The 19,489-nt window shown below is 35.0% G+C and overlaps 1 protein-coding gene across 1 annotated transcript in view; it reads left to right on the forward strand.

The window, feature by feature from the left end:
- LOC119074299 (protein winged eye) overlaps positions 1 to 19,489 on the forward strand; it is a 96,244-nt gene that overhangs the window by 20,317 nt on the left and 56,438 nt on the right. Inside the window, exon 2 of the mRNA XM_037180318.1 lies at positions 3,297 to 3,950. The gene's annotated coding sequence lies outside the window, so the exon portion shown is untranslated. The remainder of the gene's footprint in view (positions 1 to 3,296; positions 3,951 to 19,489) is intronic.

Here is a 19,489-nt window from a genome sequence, read left to right on the forward strand (position 1 = left end):
CTGGACCAGTGTTTGAAACTGGAATCGGTAGAGGGACAAATTCTAAGAACAACCATGTAAAAATTATTGCTCTCGGTCATTTGGTCGCCGAGCAATAGAAGGTGAAAGTCGAAAATTCCACCTCTTCAAGGGGTGATGCCTCCTCAACGAAGTTCTCGATCTAGCACTTTAATAGCGTTTCTAGACAAAGGTAATTTGCTCTTTCGAATGGCAATAACATTTTTTTTGAAAGTGGTCTCTTTTGGTACATTTTCAGAAAAGTCACTTTTTTGCAACCCTCGGTGAACTTTGGCTATTCCCATACCTTGCCGGTTGAAATATTACAACACGACATACCTTGTAACAGTAAGCCTGAAGTCTAAGCTTTCCAATGATACCAAATATGCCATGTATGATTCTCAGCAAGAACTGTTTATGATAAAGATTTTGCATCGAGGTCGGGCTACTAGCAAATTTAGGGTCATTGAAAACGCTGCCTGTATTTTGGGCACATTAGGGAAAAGATAGATGATTTTTATTTATTGTAAATTAATTTTTTTTAGAAAAGATCGCTTTTTTACTGGCTGCGTCATTCTTGTGAGCAGTCTTTTTTTGCACACTACCAAAAATGTTTTAACAAAAATTTTTTGAGGACGGCGGAGCATATTAACAGCAACCTTTTGACTCTGCCCCTTACCTCCAGCGACCCACAAACTAGGATATGTGGAATCTAGGAATCCATACGAGTTCAACGAGCTATCAAACGTTACTGCAGCTTCAAAATTGGCCGAGATATTGAACGTCTAAATATTGAAAATAAGCAAAATTTCGATTTTTCAGTTAACTAAAATCGCCTACGTTAGTTAGTTAGTTAGTTCCTATGAAAAAGTGGATCCAGCAGCTCCTAAACGTTTCTATAGATTTTCCTGAAATTTTGGTTATAGGCTAATAATGGCCCAAAAATAAGAATGGAATTTTCAAAAGTTGGAAAAAACCCATATCTTGGAAGCTGGAGCTCCCCAGAGTCTCCATACAAATGCCATATAAAAGCCAATTTGTATGTGTGTGTGTGTGTGAGTTTGAGTTGTATATTTTGTTGCATGATATGGATGTGGTGAATGGTGTGTGTTGTTTTGGGATGTATTTCTTGTTGGGATCATTAAGTATTAACTTAACTAGGTCGGTTCCTAAATTTTGCGATGACAGGTGATTCCTCTGGCTCTGGCACTACGTAACTTTCATCGGATTTTTTGATGGATTTGGGTTATTTTCGACATGAGTGAGGTTTTCCAAGGTTGGTTCCTAATTTTGGGATGACAGATGATTCCTCTGGCACTTCCTAACTTCCATCGGATTTTTTGATGGATTTGGGTTATTTTCGACATGAGTGAGATGTTCCAAGGTTGGTTCCTAAATTTTGTGATGACAGATGATTCCTCTGGCACTTCCTAACTTCCATCGGATTTTTTGATGGATTTGGGTTATTTTCGACATGAGTGAGATGTTCCAAGGTTGGTTCGGTTTTCTTTCGTTTAAATTCTTTCAGTACATTTTTCAACCATTTTCCTAACAATACGTTCCTCAACATCTGCCACTTGTGAGCCAAATTTCTTTTTGTAAGATTTTCTTTCACAAATTTTTGTGGGTCAATTTTTGGTTGATAAAAGTTTTGCGTACGACGCACAATGCGTCACCCTCGGCGATATCAGTTATTTTGTAAGTAAGATAAAGGACTTGCGTCACATTTACCCTTTGAGGTTTTTTTTTACTGCTATTTAAATATAGCAACAGTTGATTTCAGTACCGGACTGGCTCGAAAAACCCCATCGGGGGCTTCATGCAACTCAATTTAAAAAGGCCCACAATTTAAAAATTCTCATACAAAAATCCAAAAGGCCCATCGGGAATCCCACGAATTCACCGTATGGCCAGTCCGGGCCTGGTTGATTTTCCATCAGCTGATCAAGTAAATGGTATCGGTTGTTAGATTTACGTTACGGACCCTACTGAATTAGTTGTAAAAAAGGCAGAGGCTGTAAACACTGCAGCCGAGGCTAGATTGTAGACTGGATACGTCTTTATCTTTATGCAACTAATTTTACAGTTATTTCAGACTTTTTACAACTATTTTTGTCCCCAATGAAAATCACTGACGAAACCGCATAATTCCCTGTCTTTGCCTATGATCGAACAATTCATTTACTCGATCTATTTCAGCTACTGTTGCAAAAGCACTTCAGGATCTGGGTTGAAAGTCTACAATATAGTTTTGACTACAGTGTTGCCAGACTACTTTTTTAGTCTCACTTAAAAATGACGTCATCTTCCATAATTGAAAATAGGGACCCAGATATCGACCAGAAGTAGTAGATTCACTTGCTATATCTCGATGTATTCATTATAACGGATTAATGCAACAAACCAACATAAGAACATCATTGTACTTACATCAAACTAATAATTCTATAACCACCCACTGAATGGAATCGTAATTTTTCCATAGTTTTGAGGTTCCCAGTGTTTAAAATATCAGTTTATTGGCTTTGCTCACACACGAACTAGCACGCTGCGTCTTTTCTAACAACTAACCACGACTTGGTTGTGAGATTAGGTTGGCTATGATGATGTAAAATTAAAGAAGAGTTGACATTGTTTTCAATTAAACGCATATATCGGATGTTGTTGTGTCATCCATCTTCTTGGTATATCAGTTACTTCTATAGTAGCGGTGGTGGCGCTCATTAGTATGATGTTTTCAGTTTTAATTTTCTTCTTTAAAAAATCCGTCAAACTTTTCTAGCTCATCCAAGATTTGCCATAACATCACTTACAGTACTAGCTCATGGAGTGGAGCGATTCGTATTCTCGCCTTTGTTGTCCAGAAATCAATTGGCATATTAATCGAAGAAAGTTGAGTGATAAGACTACAAGAATGATTTATATTATTTGTCTAACTTTTGAACGAATACCCTTCTAACTTTTGTACTTATGAACCTACTGACTAATGCAGGTGGTATTAAGTCTTATGACTCAGTTACATTTCACCAACGAAATATCCCATATTTAATATGAAAATCAAGCAAAAACATGTCTAAAATTATGCACAAAATCATTTGCTAGATTCCTTTTCTCTGGAATGGAGTGGGTCAGCATTTTACAATACCATGAAATACATTGCACGAACGAAATTTCTATTAATGAACTGGATGAGCCCTGTACCCTTATACTGAGAAATGTACTAGAATAGAGTACATACAAAAACTTGTTTTTTTTTTCTCTTCTTGTTCATGCGATAATGTTTTGCTTCTATTTTACAGATAAAAAAAAACAGTCAAACGAGTCATTCGTTTTTCTGAAAAACGATCTTCGAATATTCGGCTTTTCAAGTACATCACCCGTCGTTCATAATACACAAATTTACATGTGAAATTACCGGTTAAAACGCATTCAGAATAACGAAATTTTTGAAATAAATACATAAAATTTGCCTCAATTGCCAGTGTGAAATTCGTGTGCTTTTCAAACGTATGTTTTGTTTGTTATTTTCACCGAAGTGATAATTAATATAAATTTTTTTTTTTCTTCCACCGCAATTCTGTGCTTGTTGTAAAATTTACACATGAAAAGAGAATGAGAACACACAAGTGTATTTGATCAATTAATAATATGGAATGAAACGAATTTCAAAAGTTTTTTTTTTTTTAAATTTTGAGCTTGGTAATTAATAAGTCAATGTCTTAATTCTAATGCCCCCGTTGCATAAGTGTAAAAAAGTAGTGAATTATAAAAAAAATTAAAAAAGTGATATAATTTGAAGCGAAAAGTTTAAGTGTTGGATAAATAAACCGAGGAAGAATTAATATTCTGACACAAGAAGAAAAAGTACAATCTCAGTAAAAACGGATTAATTCTGTGCTGCAGCAACATTTTTATTTTTATGTTAAATGGGAAGCACAGATCTTCAGAGAAGGGTAAGTTGATAATTATTTTTTGTTATTGCCATTGTTGCACTAAGTTGTTAATGTGTAAATGTCTATTCAACTACTATCGACAACTGACATAAGCCTTGACGTCTGGTTGGCATATCCTCATGTAGCAAACCTAGTGTTCAAATCAATGAAGTAATAGATTTAGTATCGAACACTGGGATATATTCTTACCAAAAGACTTATCGATTGACGAACGCGATACGATTGGCATTGGTGTTATTGCGTGGCTTTTAGAAATACGATGCAAAGATATTCTTTTAGAAAGCTGGCACCTGCTACCTTTAGAATATTCTATGATTTGAAACAGCACCACAAGAATAAATATTCTGTTCTTATCAATAAAAGACTTGGACTAAGTAATTGAAAATCTTAACCATATCCATACCTATATTGTTCAGCAAATGATTTAGGTTTTTTTTTTCGTTTGGCATTCGCGCGTGGCTAGAAAACAGGCAGAAAATATAGATCTTGTTCTTCGTTTGTTAAGCCACTAGAAACTCTAAGAACCCCTAAATTAGAAACCATGATATAATTCACTTTTCTTCGACTGTAAATAATCCACTAAAATTACATCGTACTGTAGAGAGTCCTGGACTACCAATTTCTACAATGTTTTCCTCTTCACATATGCAGGTATGTATGTACTAGTTCATGAAACGTAATACACTTGCTTTTATTAACAAAGCTTTGAAGAGAGCTCCGAGAAAGTGCTCAAAAGGTAAATTATAAGAAAAAAACCCGCTAGCGTTTAAGAGTGATATCGCCAAATCTTCAGGTGATTTTTTTAACTTTAGAAACAAGCGGTCTCCGATTTTAATGAGTGATAGCTCGTTGGATTCGTCTTTCAATTCTAGGAAACACTTGTCTTTCACTTTTTCTTAAAAAAATTTGTTTTCTGTGAAAAGCGCTCAAAAGTGAAGACATGCCAGAGGGTACCGAAAACAGTTTTTCGGCAATAACTCAAGAAAAAAATATTTTAAATGGTTGTAATGTTGTACGATTGTCGGCCTTGAAAAGACCTACATGTAGAGTATACGTACCGCTTGGTGCTAGTTGATCCACTAGAGTTATGACTAGAAATATAGTGAATGTTCGGAGAGTCCGCCTTCTCTGCAGCTTCGATGTACCACGGAACTGAGTATGGAGTGTTGTAGCTGGCCTCATCCACTATCGTTGCACATAAAAATGAACCCAGTACTTTTGGGCTGCAAGCCTACAGAAGTCTTGAAAAAAAAAGTTGGTGCCAAACTGTAGATTTTTTCCATCTTTCTGAAGGCCCAACTGCCAGAAGAGCATCTGGAACGGTTCTACGTGAGTAATTTTGTATCGTCTACTATTCTTTCACTTTATCAATAGAAAAACGCTTCGCAATGTCGCGAATATATCAGATCCACTATTAGTAATATCAAGAGAAAAATCATTCAATTTTTCTCCGAGGATTTTAGTCAAATAAAGTTTTAGCGTATAGCAAATGACCTCAGGACTACGGATCAGTAATTAGTTTTTCAATTGGACCAATATTTGCTACGTGACAAGAGTTTGGAAAACCGTTTACTCCCACTTGATCGTATCGTTTTTCCAAACTCCTGTCACGTAGCAAATATTGGTCCAATTGAAAAACTAATTACTGTTCCGTAGTCCTGAGGTCATTTCTTCTTCTTCTTCTTCTTCTTTTTCAGCCTGTTTCTATCCACTGCTGGATGTAGGCCTCTCCAACTTCTTTCCATTTCGTACGATCCATTGCCATTTGCTGCCAGTTTGTACCTGCAATATTCTTAATTCCGTTTGTCCATCTCTCTGGTGGTCTACCTATAGCTCGTCTTTTATATGGTCGCCAGTTCATGATCTTTTTGGTCCAACGTTCGTCTGTCCTTCTTGCAATATGTCCCGCCCAGCTCCATTTCAAAGATGCTATTCTTTCCATGACATCAACGACCCTGGTTTGTTGTCGAATCCATTGATTCGTCATTCTGTCTCTGAGTGTTATTCCAAGCATACTCCGTTCCATGGCTCTTTGTGTCACTCTCAATTTATCTTCGGATGCTTTTGTTAAAGTTAACGTTTCCGCTCCATAAGTGAGCACTGGAAGGACACAAGTGTCGAAAACTTTGCGTTTCAGACTATTATTCATTTTGCTTTTGAAAATTAGTCTGAGTTTTCCGAACGCTGCCCATGCAAGACCAATCCTACGTCTTATTTCTGCAGTTTGGTTGTCCAGACCTAACTTCAGTTTATGGCCGAGGTGTAAGGCAGGGTGACACCATTTCACCGAAATTATTCACGGCGATTCTGCAGAGTATTTTTAGGAAGTTAAACTGGAGTAAAATGGGAATAAAGATAAATGGAGAGTACCTGAGCAATCTCCGCTTCGCTGATGACATTGTACCGATAGCAGCGAATCTAGGTCAGGCTCAGCTTATGCTACAACAGTTAAGTGAAGAGGCGAGCAAAGTTGGCCTCAAGATGAACTTATCGAAAACAAAAGTCATGACCAACATCGGGGACGATAGAGAAATCAAAATTGGTGACACTGTCATTGAACGAGTCGACAGCTATGTATATCTAGGACATAAACTGAGGTCATTTGCTATACGCTAAAACTTTATTTGACTAAAATCCTCGGAGAAAAATTGAATGATTTTTCTCTTGATATTACTAACACTGGATATGTTGTAACGAGCTATATTCGAGTCAAAGTGAAGCGTATACGGTAAGGGAATAGTAGACGATACAAAATTACTCACGTAGAACCGTTCCAGACGCTGTTTCTGGCAGTTGGACCCTCAGACAGAAGGAAACAATCTACATTTTGGCACCAACTTTTTTTTCAAGACTTCTGTAGGCTTGCAGCCCAAAAGTACTGGGTTCATTTATATGTGCAACGATAGTGAGTGAGGCCAGCTACAACACCCCATACTCAGTTCCGTGGTACATCGAAGCTGCAGAGAAGGCGGACTCTCCGAACATTCACTATATTTCTAGTCATAACTCTAGTGGATCAACTAGCACCAAGCGGTGCGTATACTCCACCTGTAGGTCTTTTCAAGGCCGACAATCGTACAACATTACAACAATTTAAAATAATTTTTTCTTGAGTTATTGCCGAAAAACTGTTTTCGGTACCCTCTGACATGTCTTCACTTTTGAGCGCTTTTCAAAGAAAACAATTTTTTTAAAGAAAAAGTGAAAGACACGTGTTTCCTAGAATTGAAAGACGAATCCAACGAGCTATCACTCATTAAAATCGGAGACCGCTTGTTTCCAAAGTTAAAACGAGCCGTCAGAACAGTCGGAGCGTTTGCTGCGACTGAGCCCCGTACAAACCCGTACATCTATTGCGCACGTGACCCTACTTCGTCCGTCGCCCTACTCTTACCGTAAGCCTATTGCGCCCGTAAACGTCGTAAAATTCTTATGCAATGTGTACGTCTTAAAAATTGCGCATAGCGCAATTACGAAGCCCCGTACGACGTTCCTTTCAAAAGTAACACAAACTACACTTCCCACTGATCAGTGATTTTGGAATTATCATTTTCACCTATTTATATTGATTTTACAAAAATCCAAAATGGCGGCCGACGGCCATTTTGTTAGGAGGTGGAAAGTACAACGGCTGCTTTACATTTGTTAGTACCTTTCAAACAAAAAAAAAATTCATGAAATTCGGTTAAATTTTACTCGAGATATTAACAAAAAACACCACCTTCACTGTACGGCCGAGTAGCCACATATAAGCTCACTCCAAGAGACCTAGCTCACGCTCCGGTAGACCGAATTTCATAAACTTTTTTTTCCCTGATTGGTACGGTCAATACCTATCTAATAAATCAAAATCCATCATACGTTCAAATTTGACTAACCTACAAGCAAAAACGGATTGCCGCCCTGTACCTAGTTCACACCAAGGGGTCTAACTCACGAGTCGGTCATCCAATTTCCATAAACTTTTTTTTTGTGGATAGGTATTGTAAATACCTTTCATTTGATGTATCACTTACAAGTGTAGCCTTTAAATGGCCAGAGAAATCTTTGGAAAACGTTAAAGCACTTATGGGGCCCCAGCTCTGGAGGGGTCGACCCAAAATCGCCCATCTTCGAACTTAGCCTCACTATTTCAACTACCTTTCAGGGAAAAAAAAAATTTTTGAAATCGGATTTGATTTACTCAAGATATCGACGTGACAGACGGACAGACGGACAGACGGACAGACAAAATTTTTATTGCGGATTCGTTATCTATGAACATAGGCAAACACTTTGCCCTTACCGTCTGCTTCGAATTCCATCAATTACACACGGCATCGTAATCCTATAAGCCCCTTCGTACTTCGTACGGGGCTAAAAATCACCTGAAGATTTGGCGATATCACTCTTAAATCTATTTCCTACAATTTCGTACATAATCTTCATTAGTTTTATCATTCATATTTATACATAAGATAGCAAAGTTAGAGCCCATTTCTCAATAATAATGTCGCCTCTTGGTCCATTACTATTAAGTATTGTAATGTTCGTAAGATGTTGGTCTCGTTGGAAAATTAAAAACCGGATTCCTGAGATCATGCGCTGCACACTGGCATTTTCATTTAATTATCTTTCAGTAAACTTGTACGAGATATCCAAGATATACGTGATATATGCGATTTTCAGAAATTTCGCGTTATTTGTGAAATGGTGCGAAATTTGTGAAACTCAACGAGATTTAGCAAATTTAACGAAAGTTGTGAAATTTAACGAAATTTGCTAAATCATCCAAAATTTGTGCAATTTAACAAAATTTGTGAAATTTAACGAAATACTTTTTGATTTCATTTCATTTATTACAGTTTTAAAGGTATAATTACAAAAAAAAAACATCCGTGTAGTTCTAGTGTGTGTGTGACGAAATCAATTCGAAAGAGCTACAAATTCTGAGTATATTTTTGTATGCTTCGTGAATTTACTTAAAACATTTCTGGAGTATCTTATACTTCTTAAATGGATGAGGATTCAGAGAAATCTAGGCAGGGGAAAATTTAGTGGGACCTACACCAAGTGAAAAGTCGCTTTGTTAGTGAAGGTTTATCGTTAGGTTTTCCTTTCGTGTCAGCCATTGTTCGTCGGATATGTAAATATCTAACACACTTACGTTGAATTTAAGTTGAGAAGCTGTCCCAGCCTAAACACATTGATATTATATTACTAAATGTGTGTTTATAAAAGGATTTAATCATTTATTCAGAGACCGTTGTTGATGTTTGCAGTCTGAATCTGATTTTATAAAAGTTGAATGACTCACTTTAGATAAATTTTATTTCTGATCTGAAGTCCGTAAAATTTATGATTCCTTTCCGGTTGCATATGTTGTTGTTACAATTTCTTTTCATTATTTTCCAACATAATGAATTAAATGTAAAATTTTCTTGATATTCATCGTTCCAACGTTCCACAACCAACTTTCATCTATCCCTATAACTTAGCAATTTTATTTATTTTTTATCAGAAATTATCTAACCATCTAGACATTTAGGCATAATTAAAAATTTATCGAAGGTATAGATTTGTTGGCGCTTAAACACCAAAAAACACTTTTAAATTTTTTGATTTTGTTTTTTGAAGAAGATCTTTAACACTTTTGATTGAATGTGTGTACATGCAAACTTAATATATATATATATATTAGGGTGTAGCGTTTTGCAAGTTTTTTTTAATTTTTTAAGGCCTGCGGGTAGGCTCGATGCAGAATGGTCCCCTGATCACGAAAATAACAAAAAATTTTTTTTGAAGTTCCATTATTAACGCCAGCAATACTAAGAACAATTTGTAACCGTTTTTGTATCAATTCTGTGAAAAATTAAAAAAATATGGTTTTTCTCGTACCATTTTCTACACACTAGAAGGTCATCGAATCTGCAACCCGGTGAATCTTTACGTCGAGTCTATATTCGTTTGAAAGCTCTTGAAATTCCCTTTAAAATGAGCTATAACACGACTATATTCCTTTCCAGTCACATATTTTAGAAAGCTTTAAATCCAAAAAAATTCTGAAAAGGTCATGGTCGGGAGCACTTTTTGTAATTGTTCAACGGTGACTCAAGTTTTTTAAAATTTTAAAGTATGCCAAATTGTAGCCACGGTCTCTACGATTAATTATCAATATACAATTAAGATATATTTTTCCGCACAGCCGACAGAACTAATCTCACTATGGCTTTGGGACCTAAAAAGTCGGTTTTCAGGGGTGCGCATGGGAGCTTGGAACTTCAAATTTTTTTCTTTTTGTTATTTTCGTGATCAGGGGACCATTCTGCATCGAGCCTACCCGCAGGCCTTAAAAAATTAAAAAAAACTTGCAAAACGCTACACCCTAATATATATACGTGAAACTGCTGCTATCTACAAAATGTGAGTCCATAGCCTTGAACATGAAAACGAACGTATATGTGGAATTTAAGTTAGAATATTTCCAATATATATTCAGTCGTGAACGAACATTTATGCGTATATGTCTGGGTGCATATGTGGTTATGTTCTCTATAATACTAGTGATATAGAAAGTCTTCCGTCTTTCCTATATTGGATTTGAACGACGAAAGCAAGAGTCATTTAATATTAGAAATTCATGAGAAGATGAACTTTAAAAATCAATAGATTATTCGTTGTAATGTTCTAAGATGTCTTTAGCCCGTTACAGATGACTGTAAATCAGTTTTGGAGACGGTCAAAAAAAAACTCACAAAAATAAGCGTTCAACGAGACGGTTCAACTTAGGGACTTCATCCATCAAATGAATTAAGTTATTCCTAACCATTTGATAGAGTTTCTCACTAAAATCAATTCAATAGCTTCGTACTTACGCCTTCCCATATAAAAACAGTTGGACCTATATTCTCAATCCGTCAGTTACTTCATTTTAACGATTCAAGCTACGATGTACGAGATACGATAAAATAAACATGAAAAATTTCAAATCAGCAACGCCTGGCGTGCAATGCCGCTGGCTTAGTCTCAGAGAAATTAGAATGAATAGTTTCACAAAGTTTTCGTTGAATTTATATCAGGCGCACATGAAAGCGTGTCTGTGTCGAGGGGTGTGTATATTATTTACTTGTTCGGTGAATATAAAGTTAATGTCACAAGTTTTATCACTTTAAATGTGTACATAACACTGTTACTAAAAGGTTATTATGCATAGATCTACGCGGTAATCATAATCGAATGGTTTAGCATATGCCATAAGGAGTCTCCAAGCTTTACGAAAGTCGCAGAAGAAAAATTTTCTGTCCTAGGTGGTGTTTCAACCTGTGAACTTATGAGAGAAACTGATATTATACATACAAGCTACCTGTTTTGGACGTAATTGAACATATGTCTAAAGGGTGCAAGAGAAGGGAATATTGATTGATACCCATCGATACCCATGGATTGAACAAAAATTAAAATCACAATTTCTCGTTACTAAAACCTTGTAAAAGGGAAAATTAGGTTGATGACAGTGCTAACAGTTGCAGCATTTTCGCGTGAGAAAGATTGTGAAAAATTGATTTTTAAAATGTCATTTTTTAGCTTCGTGTACATTCCCCAATATCTGAGGCAAAACGAAAACCATTTATCTATACTACATTCACCATTAATTACAGAAATTATTCAAAATTCTGTACAAAGTTTTCGGAATGGTTTGGGGATGGGGCTTGCTATAAAATGGCAATTTAGCGTTTCGGAAACTGGTAAATTTAATCGAGGTAAAAACTTTTGACTCTGAATTTGTTTGGTAAGCTTCTCAAAATGCATACAAACTTTACAGATTTGTAGCAACAAATCCATAAAGCCATACTCGGCACCTATGTCTCTAAATCATTTCAAATAATGAAATTTAAAATTAGTTTTACTGTGTCTATAATAGTAAGTGGTGCTTGCGAATAATATCTTCATCATACAACCATTTCATGCGATTCCATTTTAAAATAAAGATTTAGCATTATTCAAAAGAAAAGTTTTTCATAATTCGGTTAGGAAAACTAAACATTTCGTTGACCATTGTATTATTCAAAATTGACATTCTGAATGTGGTACTTTTTGATCTAAGCGTTGATATGAAATGCTGCTGTTGGTAGTCCACTTTTGTGTCCGAAAAAGTGTAGTTTCTCACAATTCACGATTCCATATTGGTCCATTAACTTTCGAGCCCCAGAAATCTCAGTAGTATTGATTGACACAGTTGACAGTTGATAAAATGGATTGACACAAGAGCCTCGACTATGAATGCAGATATAGGGTGTCTTTTGGGACTTTTTTTTTAGTCCTAGAGTTATCGCACTAAATAACATAGATGAAGCACATCGTTAATCGTTAATTCATACAGGAACCGAAAGCACATACCAATAAAGTATATGACTTTCTGGAAGAATGGGATTATAAAAGTTTATTTAATTTAGGACTAAACGAGTGCGCACACTCTTTGTTTACCGCTAGCTGTCGAGAGTTTTTCGGAAATCCCTCCCCTTAGGAGCTATAATGAAATAAGAAAATGAACTCATTACAAAATATAATTCACCAGGCATTTAGCAACCTCCCACCCCATCTAGTGCGAAAAAAAAACATTTAATTCTTTGCCGAAAGCATGTTTTCAAACGAAAACCGTATATTTTCCATATTTTTTGTCGATATAGAATAGATACAACACAACATTATTGTTGAAAATAAATATTTTTTTAAAAATGATTTTCGTTCAAATAGAGATTGTGTTACCACTCTGACTAAGTTTTCGTTTTGATTTTTCGTATGTTACCAAATTTTTGATATGTAGTCTTGTCTGCACACGAAAAAAAAAACGAGTCACAGACATTTATCGAATATAAATACATACACTGCATATATACGTAGCAATGTTGGATGAATTGGAATGATATGATGAAGTGATATTATCAAATAAAATGAATGTTTACGGGGTTGAAGGGTGATTTATTTTTGGATACATGACATCGTACACTAGACAGACAGATAGCATATAATGAAGTCGATAATGTACTTACAAAAGGAGATTATTTTAAATTGATTTTAGAACCGAATTGCCAAATTCAATAGAATCTGTTTAAGTTTCAATGAAAGTTAGTTTTTCTGAGCAAAAACTTGTGCTACACAGGTGCATTGTCGAGGTACAGTGTAGAAGGGCCTTTTATTTGTTAAATTTTTGAAATTTTTGAAATTAGGATTTCGTTAAACTCGATTTCATTAAATTTCACAAATTTCGTTAAGTTGCTCCAATTTCGTTAAACTTCCCTGTGAACTTCTCAAATTTTGCCAAATTTCGTTGGATTTCACAAATAATTTGCCATGCCATGGGTTAATTATGATTTCGTTAAATTTCGCAGATTTCGTTTTTCGCAAATTTCGTTAAATTTGGCAAAATTTCGTTAAATTTCACAAATTTCGTTAAGTTGCTCCAATTTCGTTAAACTTCTCAAATTTTGCAAAATTTCGCTTGATTTCACAAACAATTTGACCTGCTAGTGAATTCGACGACTTTTTTTTCAGAAAATTTCGTTAAATTTCTCAAATAGTCGGCTAGGGTCAACTTAACGAAATTTCGTCAAATTTCACAAATAATCGGTTCTGATGTAGATCAATTGTTTTTTTTCTTTTTTGCTTAGAATGTCATTCTGAATCGATAAAAAGTAATTTCTTGTGAGTCTATTATGGACAGTCAAGTGTTTGAACATAGCCGCTGAATAAACGTCGCTCATACAAATTAGGTTGTCGCGACAGTCAAGATATGATAAGCACATAAACGTTAGTCTAATCAAAAACAAAATTAGAGTGATAAGTATTTTATTAATTTAGCAACGCTATGAGGTGTTGAAGAGCCTGAATATAATCATGAACATTTATCGAATTATTTAAATATTATTTGGTGTTCGATAGACCCAGAAAATTGACATTATACCAGGCTGATGATATCAGTCTGATTCTCAAGAGGAGTAAAGATTCAACCGCCGCTATTTATGTTTTCATCGATTATGCGACGGAACGTTCAAAAGCTCCCTGCTATGCTTTAGTGGAGTTAACAACTGATCGTTATATAGGAATAAACGTCTTACACTTATTAGTAAATTTTACGGATTGTTGTGCGTGCAAATATTTCCGTATTTTCATCATTAGAAATACCTTAAGCCTTAAATTTGTATATCGGTTAAATATTCCAATTGCTACTGCTAACTAAACCCCAACGAACCTTCTTTCAGTGCTTTCAAAACTTCATTCCTTCTGCCAGCAAAACTGGCTGCTATGACTTAATGTTGCATTTCAATAAAAAAAAATTGGCCACGTTGGCGCACACTTAACAGAGAAAAAAAAATCATCTACAACGAAAACCACTTTCGAAAATAGGGTCAATCCATACGATTTACAACGAAAAGAAACAGAAAGAAAAGAACTTAAAAACTAAAGACGTTATGAACGAAGATTGATCGTGACTAACACAATCGTAGCCCATTTTGATGCAATTTAACGAATGTTCGCCTGTTCTGTTGAGCATTCAGCGTAATTACAATAAAATTAAATGAAAATTGTAGATATTAGGCTTTGCCAGTCATCATTTCATGCGAATGTTATCATTAACTTGCGAACATGATACTGATTAGCACAGAGCTTACATGTATATAAGTAATGTATGTAACTTGGAGATCAAATCGTCAGTATTGTAATTAAAATGGTGTTTATATGATTATCAACCGGTACGGAAATTTATTGATGAATGCATGTATCATTCAATTGTGATGTGATGGGTGATTACCTAATTCAATCCGAACACCTGCTGAATAGAGAAGTTGAGTCCAGCAGTTTCCTCAATTGTTTCTTACAATAATGAAAATGCATTGACTACTGTTAAACCCTATCCACGAATATTCGATCAAATATAGTAGTAGATGAAAATAACAAATTAAATCAATGCGCGGCAACCTCAAAGCACATACCTATAATACACAATATCAGTACATGTTGTTCGAATTTATGTATCGGTACATGGGAAGGTATGCATTGCGATATGAAAAGTACAGTATGTACGTATACGAGCATGGATTCGAAAGACTTTTCAGCATGACGTTGTATATAAAATTTGCCCGATAAAAAATATCTGCGAACCACGGTACGTACTCGAAGAAATATCTTTGTTTACATTTAGTGTTACATTCTGAAATCATGAAATTTTTCGATATTCTTTCTTATTTCATTTAACCAACTTGTTCTTCTTGCTTTGCTGGAACGCATACATGTACCAGCCAAGTTTAATATACATATTACGTTCGTTGGATATGGGTACTTTGAGCTGATGTAGATATGTTTTGAACTAATAGCATTGAATGATAAATATGATAAGGAAACACTCTTTAAAGACTGTTGAATCCGGGACATGTGGGATTTTAAGTCCATTGCTCTTCCGATTGAGGCAACCACGGCCATTATTTGTGAAATTCGCGAAAATCATGATCATAGGATTCGTTAAATTTCGTAAATTTAGTTAAATTTTACAAATTTCGTTAAATTTTAGAAATTTCGTTAAATTTTAGAAATTTCGTAAAATTTCGTTAAATTTTACAAATTTCGTTAAATTTTACAAATTTCGTTAAATTTCACAAATTTCGTTAAATTTTACAAATTTCGTTAAATTTTAGAAATTTCGTTAAATTTCACAAATTTCACAAATTTCGTTAAATTTCACAAATATCGTTAATTTCACAAATTTCGTTAAATTTCACAAATTTCGTTAAATTTTAGAAATTTTGTTGCGTTCAGGGAAATTTACCTCCTCGTAAAAGTATGAACGGCTTTCTTGCAGGTCAAACACAAACCTCAGAATCTATGTTCCTTACAGGTAGAACACGAACCTCAAAGACCATGTTCCTTACAGGTCGAACACGAACCTCAAAGACTATGTCTGGTGGGATATTGTCCCCGCTCTCAAGCGCCAGACTCTTACTTCTACCCAATGTTCTACTTATACCAAGATGTGAACACTTTGATTATTCGATTTTGAATGATTTTATTTGCTCAGTTACAGCGTATTTATAGGCTAAATCCCAGTCTGCTAGATGGTTTTCAATTCAAAAAAATACTTTGATGTAATAGATTTACAATAAATTTAGAGAGTGATTTTACATGAGCAAGTGATCGAAAGTAAAAAGGGGTAGGAATCTAACAAATTTCGTTAAATTTCACAAATTTCGTTAAATTTGACAATTTTTGTTAAATTTTACAATTTTCGTTAAATTTTACAATTTTCGTTAAATTTTACAAATTTCGTTAAATTTCACAAATTTCGTTAAATTTCAAAAATTTCCTTTAGCAACGTTAGCAACGTCAACCCATTTCGATAACAGGAGTTAACATTTACCTGCCAACAATGTGATCTGTGGGAAACGGAAGACTTTATGTTTCTGAAATGGAATTTATACTTTAATTTTCACACATTTGTGCTATAAACCAGACTGGAAACGTGTTTACTAATTCCTAAATACATGGTTTGATTAGGCTCATAAATATGTGCTGTCGTAAATATTCAACATTCCGACGTTAGTTATTCCACAGGTTTTTTTGAAATAAAAAAAGAGAAAATAGAAATCATTCTGAATATCTAATTCGGCGACGGCATTATAAAAATCTTCCGTTACACTGGCCAGCGGCCAACCAAGTAGCGTATTCCTGTATTCCAAACATAATATTATAAACGTCTGCTTGCGACTTTCATGTTAACTTTTATTTTACAAATCCAAAAACTGAAAAGCATAATTTCGCAGAAAAATGTCACAAAGAAAAATGAGTGGAGCTTACATTTTGGTCTTTCATCCGCATTTCGTATAATCAGAGCTTGTACCAAATAATTTTCCTACTTTCCATTTTTAAGCGTTGTTTGGCTGGATGATATAACAAGTTTATTACACAACACATTCAACTATTCCCCCATAGACTTTTTGAACAATTAATTCGTAACAATTTTCTCTCTTTTCATGCAATTCTCTTTTTGCACGAAAACATTTTATGTTTTTATTTGTCCGTCGAACAAATGAATGTGAAAGTTTTGAGGTCGAAAACTTGCAAAAAAACATCAACGAATAAAAATGACAAACAAACATTTTTAACGCAAATTTATTTAGTAAGGTGCTTCGCATTATTTTACCTCCCCTTTTCTATTCAAAAATTTCTTTACAAATTCATACGGTTTCGGCAGTTTTATTGTAAAGGTTACGTTCACGAAAAGACGTTCACCTCTTAACGGTTGGTCAGCCTCTTTACAGTCCGTAACAGGATTTCCGAAATTTTTGACCGCTCGTCCGCAGTTCTTCAATGCTTACAACATGTAGTGTCTCATCGAAGCGAACGTAATCCGTGAGTTCTAGGATTGGGAATAGGCAACAGGGTGGAGCATTCAGGAATATAGTGAAATCATAGGAACTTAGCGCTGTTCATCTCAAAAATGCTACAAATCCAGTAGAAAACCAAAAAAAAATAAATAATGGAAGCGAATGTAATTCGTGAGTACTAAGATTGGAAATAGGATGGAGCATTCAGGAATAGCTGAATTTTATAGGAACTTACCGCTGTTCACATCAAAAATGCTGTAAATCCAGTAGAAACCGAAAAAAAATGGTGGAAGCGAATGTAATCCGTGAGTTCTGGGATTGGGAATAGGGTGTAGCGTTCAGTAATAGTGGAATTTTATAGGAACTTACCGATGTTCACCTCAAAAATGCTGCAAATTCAGTAGAAACCAAAAAAAAATGAAATGAAACGGGTTGGAGCATTCGCATTGAAAGAAATTGTAGGTTCTACTTACTAATAGGTATTTTGACACTTTGACCACATTTTAGACATAAAAAGTCCAAAAGAACCATGTTATAGTTTATTGAATATGCAAAGCCTGCCACAAAAATATGAACTTTTGTTACTCCCAGTTTCCAGACTCGTATCTACGGTTCCTCTGGAAACCTTATGTTTGGCCGTCTAGTTCTGAAAGTCCCACTGTTACATTTTCACGGAACGGTTTTTCGACATAAGAATCGCCAAGTGTTTGATCCCAATGCTTTTACTTCTTTGTTAGATGAAGCGACATAACTACACGGTCAATATCGTCAGGAACGATATTATCGTTTTTTAGACGTCTAAAAAACGATATTATCGTCCAAAAAAATTTCATCCAGGACGATAATATCGTCTAAAATTATAAATTTTAAAATATTTTCAGGACGATATTATCGTTTTCTTGACGATATTATCGTTTTCTTGACGATATTATCGTTTTCTTGACGATATTATCGTTTTCTTGACGATATTATCGTTAAAAAAAACGATAATATCGTTTCTAAACGATAATATCGTTTTTTTTAAACGATACTATCGTTTTTTGACGATAATATCGTCCTGGATGAAAATATCCGCTGGACAATATTATCGTTATTTTCTTATTCTGAACAAATTTATCGTTATTTTGGACGATATTATCGTCCTGGACGATAATTTTTGGGAAGAAGATAACGATAATATCGCCCAGGACGATATTATCGTTTTGGACGATATTATCGTACATAAAGCGAAAATATCCATTAGATTTTCTAGAACGGTAATATCGTCCAGAAAACGATAATATCGTTTTTTGAACGATAATATCGACAATAAAACGATACTATCGTCCAGACAATATTTTAGAATTTTTCAATTTAGACGATATTATCGTCCTAGATGAAAATTTTTTGGGCGATAATATCGTTTTTTTGGACGATAGTATCGTCTAAAAAACGATAATATCGATTTTGAGACGAAACTATCGTCCAAAAAACGATATTATCGTTTTTTTGGACGAAACTATCGTCCAAAAAAACGATAATATCGTTCCTGACGATATTGACGGTGTGGAAATGTCCCGCCACCCTTTGTTACCATACATTTTGCTATACTGCAGAAGACGGCACTAATTTCGTCGACGTTCGATAACGTTTTAATCGTTTCATCAATATATTAGCGACTGTAATGAAACTTTTGATTGGAATGACCTACACAACCTACAGGTGCCTCTAAAGATTTACCTAATCTGATTCCATTGAAAAAAAAAATTAAACCACCAAACCAAATTGAATAGGTATGCATATTGTAGGGGTTCCTACGCAACCAAGTTCGCTTTTCATTTTATAACTCATCTTTCGCAAGAATTATTTTCTGCACATTATGTACGGCCATGCACATCACTACTACCAAGCCTTCCATGTATTAGTATCCATCTTATGTACAATGCCCTTCGCATTTTATACAAACTAATGTTTCGCTTGGGGCAATTCGAGAGAGAATCTCCCCCTGGATGTCTTTCAAAATATATCGTGTATGTATAACACGAATGCTATACAATAATGCGTATACATACGTCCATGTTGGGTGTGCAGTCGAGGTCTTATTATTACATTTGCTTGAATTGAAATTTTTAACGTTTGAACAGATTTCATATGTTTGTCGCCTTTAACACTGTCCTATGCCTTACAATCTACTTGCATGAGTGT

The sequence above is a fragment of the Bradysia coprophila genome, unplaced genomic scaffold (genome assembly GCF_014529535.1).
Source record: "Bradysia coprophila strain Holo2 unplaced genomic scaffold, BU_Bcop_v1 contig_151, whole genome shotgun sequence".
In the NCBI taxonomy this organism is placed as follows: Eukaryota; Metazoa; Arthropoda; class Insecta; order Diptera; family Sciaridae; genus Bradysia; species Bradysia coprophila.